Genomic DNA, 10,999 nt, shown 5'->3' with positions numbered 1-10,999 from the left:
ATGGGCCCGAAAAAAGTTCTGTCAGCCGAGGAAGGAGACGATATTAAGAAGTCGCTGGAGTTTATGACAGAGGAGATTTCTACTGTCAAACTGCAGCAGAAAGCCATCCTGGACCTGGTCGAGGAAGTTAAGGCTCTCCGCATCCAGAACGCCGAGAAGGATCGGCGGCTGGCGTACCTGGAGAACAGAGTGGCGGATTTGGAGCAGTACACCCGGATGAACGATGTTATCATCACGGGGCTTCGCATCAAACCCCGGTCATACGCCCAGGCGGTCGCCACTGACAATGTAGGAGGGCCAGGAGAGGAAGATGTCAACTCCACGGAGCATCAAGTGGTTACCTTTCTACGGTCCAAAGGTGTGGAAGTGGATTATAACAACATTGAGGCTTGCCACCCTCTACCCCGAAAAAATGACAGTGACAAACCAGCCATCATTGTGAGATTTGCAAACAGAAAACAGAAAACAGCACTGTTAAAACAAGGAAAGAAACTGAAAGGATCCGATGTCTTCATGAACGAACATCTGATAAAAAGAAATGCGGACATTGCCAGGAAAGCACGTTACTTGAAGAAACAGGGAAAAATTCAAAATACATGGACCACCAACTGCAAAGTATTCATTAAACTCAATGGAACACCGGAACATTCATGGAGTTGTACAATAAAAACTGTCCAACAATAAAATACAACAGAAAGCACAAATATTCAGATAGACCATGGCTCACTAAGGGTTTACAAAATGCATGTAAAAAGAAAAATACACTCTATAGGGAATACCTAAAACAAAGAACAAAAGATGCTGAAAATAAATATAAAAAATACAAAAATAAGTTGACCAATATTATACGTGTATGTAGAAAGGAGTATTATAGTAAAATATTGAACAACAATAAACATAATATGAAAGGAATATGGGATGTTTTAAACGGTATCATTAAAAATAATTCTGGACAACAAAGTTATCCACAATACTTTATCGATAATGGCAATATTATGGAAAACACTGCTGATAAGGTCAACAGCTTTAATCATTATTTTGTAAATATTGGACCAAAACTGGCAGAACAAATTCCTGAGTCACTGCCATCAGTAGAATGTAGTGAAAACCTGATTGATAGGAACCCTAACTCAATGTTCCTCACATCAGTGGAGGAAAAAGAAATAATTGACATTGTACACATGTGTAAATATAAAACATCTACTGATTGTAATGATATTGACATGAAAATCGTCAAGAAGGTCATTGAAGGAATTGTAGGACCTCTAACATATATTTGCAACTTATCATTTCAGACGGGAAACGTGCCAAACAAAATGAAAATAGCTAAAGTTGTGCCGCTGTATAAAACCGGGGATAGACGCCACTTCACAAATTACAGGCCTGTTTCTTTACTACCACAATTCTCCAAAATCCTAGAAAACCTGTTTAATAAACGATTAGACAAATTCTTAGATAAATATAAATTACTCTCTGACAGTCAATATGGATTCAGATCAAAAAGATCAACATCTCTGGCATTAATCGAATCAGTTGAGGAGATTACGAATGCTATAGATCAGAAACAGTATGCAGCTGGAGTATTTCTGGATCTCAAGAAAGCATTCGACACAATCAATCATGACATATTAATTAATAAACTGGAACGGTATGGGATTAGGGGGGTTGTACTGCAATGGGTGAAAAATTATTTAAGTGACCGGAAACAATTTGTGAAGCTGGGTGTCCATTCCTCATCATGCTTGGACATTGCTTGTGGTGTTCCACAAGGCTCTGTACTGGGTCCAAAATTATTTATTATTTATATAAATGATATTTGTAAGGCATCTGATATATTAAAATTAGTATTATTTGCAGATGACACAAATATTTTTTGTTCTGGGGAGAATCTAAAGGAGCTGCTGGATACAATTACTTCAGAAATGTGCAAAATTAAAAAATGGTTTAACAGGAACAAACTATTGCTAAATCTAAGTAAAACTAAAATTATCTTATTTGGGAATTCCCTTAGAAATGCACAAGTGCAGATTCATGTAGATGGTGTGGAAATTGAAAGAGTACTTGAACATAAGTTTCTTGGTGTGATTATAGATGATAAATTAAACTGGAAGTCTCATATAAATCATATACATAACAAAATTTCAAGAAGTGTCTCAATCTTGAGTAAAGTAAAACACATTCTGGACCACAAATCACTCCACATTCTCTATTGTTCCCTGATTGCACCATATTTGAATTACTGTGCAGAGGTTTGGGGCAATACTTACAAATGTTCGCTATCATCAATCTTTATATTACAAAAAAGGGCCATAAGGATAATCCATAAAACTGGTTACAGAGATCATACAAATCCACTATTCTTAAAATCAAAAATTCTAAAATTCACAGATCTGGTTCATTTTCTCACAGCACAAATTATATATAAAGCAATAAATAACCTGCTTCCTGACAATATTCTAAAAATGTTTTCTAAAAGGGAACGGGGATACAATTTGAGGGGGGAATTAAATTTAAAACATCCTCGTATCCGTACAACATTAAAAAGTTTTTGCATCTCTGTGTGTGGAGTGAAGCTGTGGAACAGACTAAGTAAAGATATGAAGCAATGTCCAAGCATGGCGCAGTTTAAAAAGCGGTTTAAGGATATGGTTTTTATAGGGTACAGGGAAAAGGTAGAGATTTGATAGGGTGTTCTTGTCTAATATTTTCATGTGTGTGCGCATGCACGGGTTTGTTGGTATGGGTATATATATATATATAATTGTAGGCTGTGTATCCTTGAGGTGTTAATGGGGTTATTGAAAATGTGTATATGTGCGTATGTGTTCAATACTTTTTTACTGTGTCATTTCTCATTATTACACATAATTTATGGTTTGATTTCTATGCATGTGTGGATTGGAGCAGTTGTTACCAACATCTGGTGAGAATTTCATGTCAACAGCACCTTTAACCTATTTAAAACCTATTTACTTAGAAAATTGGTGAGCTGTTCAATACTTATTTTACCCGCTGTACATATATTGAGTGATCATGAGTCACCTGCACAAAAAATGCCAGGGTTGATTTTTTTTCCCGTCCCAGTCCTGTCTCAGCTGCTTGGCAGAGAAGGAGGCAGTTCACAGCCAGCCTGCGGTGGAAATAATCACTATGTTTCCCACTGTAAACTGCAGTTTGTTATCAGTTGTTGATTGCATTGAAGAGAAAGGCATACTGTGAGGAGTACACCAGCCTGTTAGAGGCGAATATTTCTTCTTGTATATTTTTATAACTGTTACACCGTGACCTGGCCTTGCACATTTACAAAGAAACAGGCAGTTTGATGGGAAATGAGGCCAACATTATTAGATGTTTTGTAAGTGAGGGTGGAGCAAGAAAAGCTTGCTTCAAAACATGATGACAGTTAATGGGCAAAGTGGGCAAAGATTGAGCTACAATTAGATTTCCACATACAGTGATGTGAAAAAATGTTTGCCCCCTTCCTGATTTCCTAGTGTTTTGCACAGGTTTGTCACACTGTAATGTTTCAGATCATCAAACAATTTTTAATATTAGACAAAGACAACCTGAGTAAATACAAAATGCAGTTTTTAAATTATGATTTAATTAATGGAAAGCTTATCCAAACCTACTTACCTTGTGTGAAAAAGTAATTGCCCCTCTTGTTAAATCACAACTTAACTGATTAACCACATTTTTTGGAAAGGTGAGTTTAGTTTTACGAAACACACTCACCCATCTAAAAGGGAAGCAGGGTAAGAGATATCAAAAAGCAACACAACATACCAAGATCCAAAGAAACACCTAAGAAACAAAGTCACTGACAGTTATCAGTCTGCAAAGGGTTACAAACCCATTTCTAATGCTTTAGGACTTCAGTGAACCGCAGTGAAAGCCATTCAACACAAACTGAGAAAACTCGGAACAGTGGTAAACCTTCCCAGGAGTTACAGGCCTACCAAAATTACTACAAGGAGGTCATCCAGGAGGTCAAACCCACAACTACATTAAAGAACTGCAGGCTTTCCCTCAGGTGGGACATCAGGAGATTTGGCTGTTTTTAAATTTCATCCTTAACTAAACTGAATCTTGTTATTCAGGTAAGTGCTGCGTTACATTTCACTGTGCTACTTTGTATATTTTTATAACTGTTACTCTGTGACCCTGGCCTTGCACATTTACAGGGAAACAGGCAGTTTGATGGGAAATGAGGTAAGCATGTGTAACTGGGGATGGAGCAAGAAAAGGTTGGTTCAAAACATGATGAGAAGTAATGGGTAAAGTGAACTTTTTAACTTCCAGTGTGTGTTTTCAGTCCACAGTAAGCGCAATTTCATTTCCTCTTATGTCTGTCAATAGATCGATACACTTCCCCCAATATATCTGTCTGGGTGCTGGCCCGAGCCTCAGGATCTGTCACATTCTCACTGCTCTTTACAGCAAGGTGCTACATTTCTCTGCTGGCAGGCTTCTTACAAACATCTCCTTTCGTCCTAATAGATCTCCACTCCAAAGAATCCACTGAGATGTGAAGCCATTCCACAAGCGACAACCTGTGTAGGCTACTCAGTGTCTATTTAGGCTTCCAAGGCAAGCTCCCAGCAACAGTGAACAAACTGGATGTACTACTTTGCTACCAGTCAGTCAGTCAGTCAGTAAGTCTGTTGATTTACTACTAGTCAGTTGTGGTTCTCTGGAGTACCCGCAGGGGAAACTCCAGATTATACACCAAAAACAGAATTTCCACTTTTATTATGCTGTTGTCAAATACAGATTACTCGAAAGATTTAGAAAACAAGAGAAAAAGAAAGGAATTATATGCCTAGTTAATTTCCTACAAGTTGGTATCACTGAAAATAGGTACATATGAAAATCAAATAAGTTTTTAAAATCCATTGTAATCAATTTTAGTTGATTGATTGATTGACTGGAAGTCCCAACCACTGCTGTAATGTTTCTCAGCAGAGCTGAGCAGAAGAAATTATTACCAACATAGGACAGCCTTGCCAGGGAGGGCCACTGGGGGGGTGCCAGCAAATTTGGTTACTACCCATCTCTGCTCCTGACACATATGGGATCACTACAGGTTTTCGCTTGGGCAGTGGTTGTCCTTCTCTCCTGGATCGTGTGGAGCTTTCTCTAGGTGCCTTTCCAGCTAGAGAAAGGCCTTTTTCTAGCTGGAAAGCTAGAGCTAGAGAATGTGGTTATCCAGCTGGGGTAACCACATTTACTCAGGGCCTTCTTGATGTGCTGTTCTTCTGCCTCCCTGGCCGCTGTGTCAGTGGGGATGGTGTACGCTCTGTGTTGTAGCGTCCTGATGACACCCAGTTTGTGCTCCAGTGGATGATGAGAGTCAAACCTTAGATACTGATCCGTATGTGTAGGTTTACGGTACACGTCAGCTTTTAGATGTCCCCTATTACTGATGGAAATCTCACAGTCTAAGAAGGCTAACCTGCCACTTTTCATATCCACCCTGGTGAATTTGATGTGTCTGTCCACCGAGTTAATGTGATCCGTGAAATGTAGTACGTCCTGAGATTTGATTTTTACCCAGGTGTCATCCACATATCTGAACCAATGGCTTGGTGGTGTTTCAGGGTAGGATAGCAAAGCCCTCTTTTCCACTTCTTCCATGTACAAATTGGCCACGATGGGTGAAACTGGGGGGCCCACGGCACACCCATGTTTCTGCCTGTAGAACTGACCCTTGTATGTGAAGTAGGTGGAATGAAGACACAGCTCCAAAAGCAAACATACTTGGTGGATGCTGAGAGTGGTCCTGTTGCTGAGGTTGGGGTCATCCTGTAATCTCTTACGGACTACCTCCAACGCTTCCGTGACTGGGATGCATGTGAAGAGAGATGTAACGTCATATTAGACCATGGTTTAATCTGCCTCCATAATGACATCTCTCACCTTCTCAACAAAATCCAGGGTGTTCTGGATGTGGTGTTCAGAGCTGCCCACCAGCGGGTTGAGGATCGAAGCCAGAAATTTGGAGATGTTATAGGTGACAGAGTTGATCATGCAGACAATCGGTCTTAAAGGTATAGGGTGCCTGTTTATGTATTTTCGGTAAACCATACAGACTTGGTGTAGACTCCCTGTGTATAGCCTGTGGTATGAGGTCCGGTCACTAGCCTTGTCTTGTTCTAACTGCTTCAGACAGTCTATCACCTTCTTCCTGTAGCCACTTCCTGGGTATCATTTCAGGGGCTCATAAGTATTTCCATCACTGAGTAGTGACAAAATTTTCTCATGATAGTCTTTCTGGTTTAGCAATACTGTGCACATACCCTTGTCTGCCGGAAGGATGATAATGTTGTTGTCATCACTAAGTGATGTGAGTGCCTTCCTCTCCTCCATGGTGATGTTGGATGCTGGGGGCTTTGCATTGCTGAGACAGGGCGAAACTTTCGTCCGTAGTTGCTCTGCTTCCACTTCTGCAATATTGTTGTTACGAATTGCTGTTTCTGTGGCTGTGATCAGCTCCACTAGCGGGATTTGTCTCGGTGTGACAGCAAAATTTAACCCTTTAGCAAGGATGTTTTTCTCTGTTTGGGTGAGCTGTCTGTCAGACAAATTCTTCACCCACTTGTCCACATCCTCGGTGGACAGTAAGATTGGGGAAACTTGCAGTCAGCTGAGACTGAAGAAGTCACTTGGATGAGTGACGAAACGTTTCTCTCACAAAACGCTACGTCCAGATGAACAGAATCAACTTTTGGAGATTTACTTTCCTGGATGATTGAGAATGCATCAAGATGAAGTAGTCACTAATTATTTTTAAAGACTTTATGGAAAAATAAATAATTTTTCCTGACTGACTGCCTTTGGATCCCCATACCCATCAGCTAATGGGTGCAGATAATGTACCTGCATGCTTGACTTCACTAAACCTTTAGAATGTGCATTATATTGAAGTATTAAAGGAAGACTGTGCAATAGTATTTTCTCCCTGACTGGTTTAGATGGTAAAAATCTAGTTTCAAAATATGTAAGCATGCTTCCTCAACAAGTGTAAAAAAATGTCTAAATTGTGTGGAAGTGCTTGCTTGTATCTTGTTCTTGTGTAAACTGTGGACATTATTTAATTGCAGCACATAGACTTTTTTAACTCCCACCTTCAAGCCTCATTGAGTAACCATGCAAGTACACTATATCCAGTAAGGGTCCTAAGGCTAGACCCCCTATGCTAAGCAAGCCTACCGCAGACATGAGCGAGACAGATAAATATGAAGGCATGCCGGCTCGGACGTCGCCCGGATCAACAAGATCCGCGTCAGGTGTGGAGGAACCAGGGCACCCTGACGAAAAGTGGGCTACTGGAACAAGAAGGCATCGGTGGGCAAGAGACGAAAACAGGGCGTTGTTGGAATGCTACTACGCAAGTAACCCCGGCGGAAGGGGCTACATGAATAGGATGAGGGACCTATGGATTCTTCGATACCCAACATCCACAATGACGGCGAAACAACTAGTAGCTCAGTGTTCCAACATTCGAAAGAAGGGACTGCTCTCACAGCTAGAGATTGACGAGGTACAACACAAATGCTACGGCAAGGAGTCAGGACGCCAGGTCAGGGGGGAGATATCATCACCCCCACCCGAGATTGGGTACATAGCCCCAAGTGCGATAGGAGAAGGATCGTTGAGTGTGAGAGGAACTGACCTGAAAAATAGGATAATGGCCAAGCTTGAAACCTGGATCCCCCGTAGCCGGTTACCAAGATTACGTGAAGTACCCTCAGAAGGTCTGCTAGATGATGTTAATGCAGCACTATGGGCAATACCTACAACCACGATTACCGACACTAACAAGCTGATCTACAATACAGCAGCAGTGATCAGTGAGATGCTTGGCTACAAGTTGAACAGCCACAAGGGGCAGTACCCTCCATGGAGAAGGAGGCTAGAGGGCAAGATCAAAGTAGCACGGAGGGAGGTTAGCCAACTAACAGAGATGCAAAAAGGTGCGACAAATAAGGTGCCTAAGAAATACAGCAAGCTGTCCATACCTGAGGCCTTGGAATGTGTGTGTGTACATATATATATATATATATATATATATATATATACATATATATATATATATATATATATATATATATATATATATATATATATTAGGGGTGCAACGATACACAAAATTCACGGTTCGGTTCGGTTCGATACTTTGGTGTCACGGTTCGATATTTTTTCGATACAAAAAAATGTTCATGCATTTTTAATTTGTCATTTATTAAAATTATAAATATATATTTTAACTCAAAAGTACAGTTTTTAAATTTAACCCTAACCCTTGTGCGTGTTTTTTATTTTGACAGCGAATGCGCACCTGCGGACCACTTATGTGCAGCCCTGGTTATTTAGCTCGTCATATTGCAGCCACAGAAATTCTTTTGTCCATGAAACCATAAAGCTGCACTTTCTTTTTGCCTTATAGTCTGATTTGTCATAACTTCTCCGTTTTGTGGTAAGCTTTTCTTTGGCTGTCACTTCTTCACCCTGACCTGTCTTATTTGGCTCAGCAGAACTGAAATGCTTTTACACGCTCACTCACATAAGCTCAGCGATTCTCTGCGCGATCAACCTCTCACATGTTTAAGCTTGCTGCGGGAGATTTCACTTGTCATGTTTGCATAGTAAGCTAACGATTAATAAGACGATGTCAGAGGAATTGGTGCACAAATTATCATCACTCACAGATCAGTGCTGTCGCTCTCTATACACAGTTCGCACGATTGCAAAGTGAAAGCAAAAAAACAAGCGCAAATTCAAACGCGACTTCAATATGTCACATATTGACAGTGGCTCACCGATGCCAATGACATAATTACCCAGCTACATTTCTGAAAGAATGCAAAAGCATTGACATATATTTTTCCTACAATAGCCCGACGGGCAGGGAAGAGAAAGATTTTGGTAGCCCGACTGAAAAAATCGCTAGCTCCGGGACGTCGGGCTAGCGATATTGCAAGCCCTGTATCTGATTGAGGAATCACTCATCTTTGGAAAAGAGAGTTTATTACAGAGAAATGTCTCTTTCCAAAATAAAAGCTATACTATCCGCTTCTTCTGGGCTATATTCTCAGCAGCATAAGGAGAATCATGTGCTAACAGCTGTCTAAATGACTCGGCTAAAGTTAGTAGCATGCTTGTTGTTTTTGTCTTTGCACTAGGATGATGTCGGCGTAAATGTGCAGTCATATTCGTTGTGTTCCCACTAGTGCTTTCAGGTTAATCTCGTTGAAATGACCTTAACGCCACAACACGGCAAATCTCCGTTAACGAGCTACCGCCAATCGCTCCGTGCATGGGGCTAGACGGCAAACACGTTAACGAGCTAACTGCGCTAACACACTAGTTCACACCAATGTAATTGAGCATTGCATGGCACATCCAACATACTGTTTTACTTTAGTCCATGACTCGCTTACCTTCAGGGTCATACGTCACATGAAAACCAAAATAATTCCAAACGCCAGATCTGAATGAGGTTCAATTTGCCTGTTGCAAGTAGAGCTTAACTTCTGTCTCGCTAGCTTGCCCTGCGCTCTTCCTTCTGACTATGCTGTCTGTGTTGAGCGCTCAGTGGATCTGCGCTCGACAGTGCAGCCTAGGCGGAGTAGTCGAACACAGATTCACTGAGCGCTCAACACAGACAGCATCGTCAGAAGGAAAATTGATAAAATAAATTACAAATGTTGTATTGTTCGATACATATGCGTACCGAACCGAAAGCACTGTATCGAATGGTTCAATATCGATACGAATATCGTTGCACCCCTAATATATATATATATATATATATATATATATATATATATATATATATATATATATATATATATATATATGTATGTATGTGTGTGTGTGTGTGTATATATATATAATTGAACAGTTTTATCAATTGATAGTTAGATCACTGCAATCAAGCAGTCATCTCAAATGAAATGAGTGAATTGCATTTTGAAATGGGAATGTTTAATGTAGAGTTATATCATTTGGAACATGAATAACACACTGTTCCCATTCGTGCTTCACAAAGTCAAGGTGTGCTGCTAACAGAGGCTATGTCTACACTAATACGGATAAATTTGAAAAATGTTTTTTGTTTTGTTTTTTTTGTCTAAAATCGCCCCGTGTCCACACTATCGCTTTCAGTCGTTTTCATCCACACTGAAAACGCGACATTCCTGTACTGCACATGCATGAAACGTAAGACGATTTGACGTGCGCCAACTCCATCTGCCGTTTATTTACTTTCTGGTTCTTTGAAACGTTGCGGCAAAATGTTGAGGAAAAGCGCCAGGTTTTATCTGGAGCTATTGTAGTTCACCCTCAAATTGTTTTTGTTTTTTTCCCCTTGCCTTGTTTGGTATCATTCTTTTCAGCTCAACTGAATTTAGTTGTTTTTTCACTGACATACTGCATTAGTATTACTGATCTGAAATGCAAAGATAAATGGTACATTTTGTAAACATATACAACTATTTATCTAAAAATGCAGCCAATACACCTGCTGTTTTTTCATTTTATACAACCATTTAAAAATATTACTAAAACTAAAATGAGAGAACCATCAAGTTTCGCAATAAGATGCCCCACAAATGATGTGTGCCAGTAAAAAAAAAAAGTTTGTCCACCAAAAGACAGAGGAGAGCATCACAGGGATAAACCTGCAGGCCTGACAACAGGAGGTGTATCACTCTGCTGGTTTTCTACTTAGTGACAGTGTTTACATTGCAAATGTGCCTCTGTGACATTTATTAGTGCCCTCACTGACACGACTACACAACAGAACAACTACACAAGACAACACTCCACGCTAAACGTCACAAATCTCCCACATCTAAAAACTCTCTCTCTCTCTCACTCGCTCGCTCTGTCTCGCTGCCGTTACCGTCACTCCCAAAACTTTCCTCTCTTCCTAAACAACCAAATCCCACTTGTTGACTTTTTTTTAAAAATTGGTCGACATGGTACATTTTTC

Source organism: Copadichromis virginalis, linkage group LG12, assembly GCF_057382275.1.
Source record: "Copadichromis virginalis isolate Kocher_CV1m ecotype Utaka linkage group LG12, C_Virginalis_male_GT1.1, whole genome shotgun sequence".
Taxonomy (NCBI): domain Eukaryota; kingdom Metazoa; phylum Chordata; class Actinopteri; order Cichliformes; family Cichlidae; genus Copadichromis; species Copadichromis virginalis.
This window is presented reverse-complemented; position numbering follows the sequence as displayed.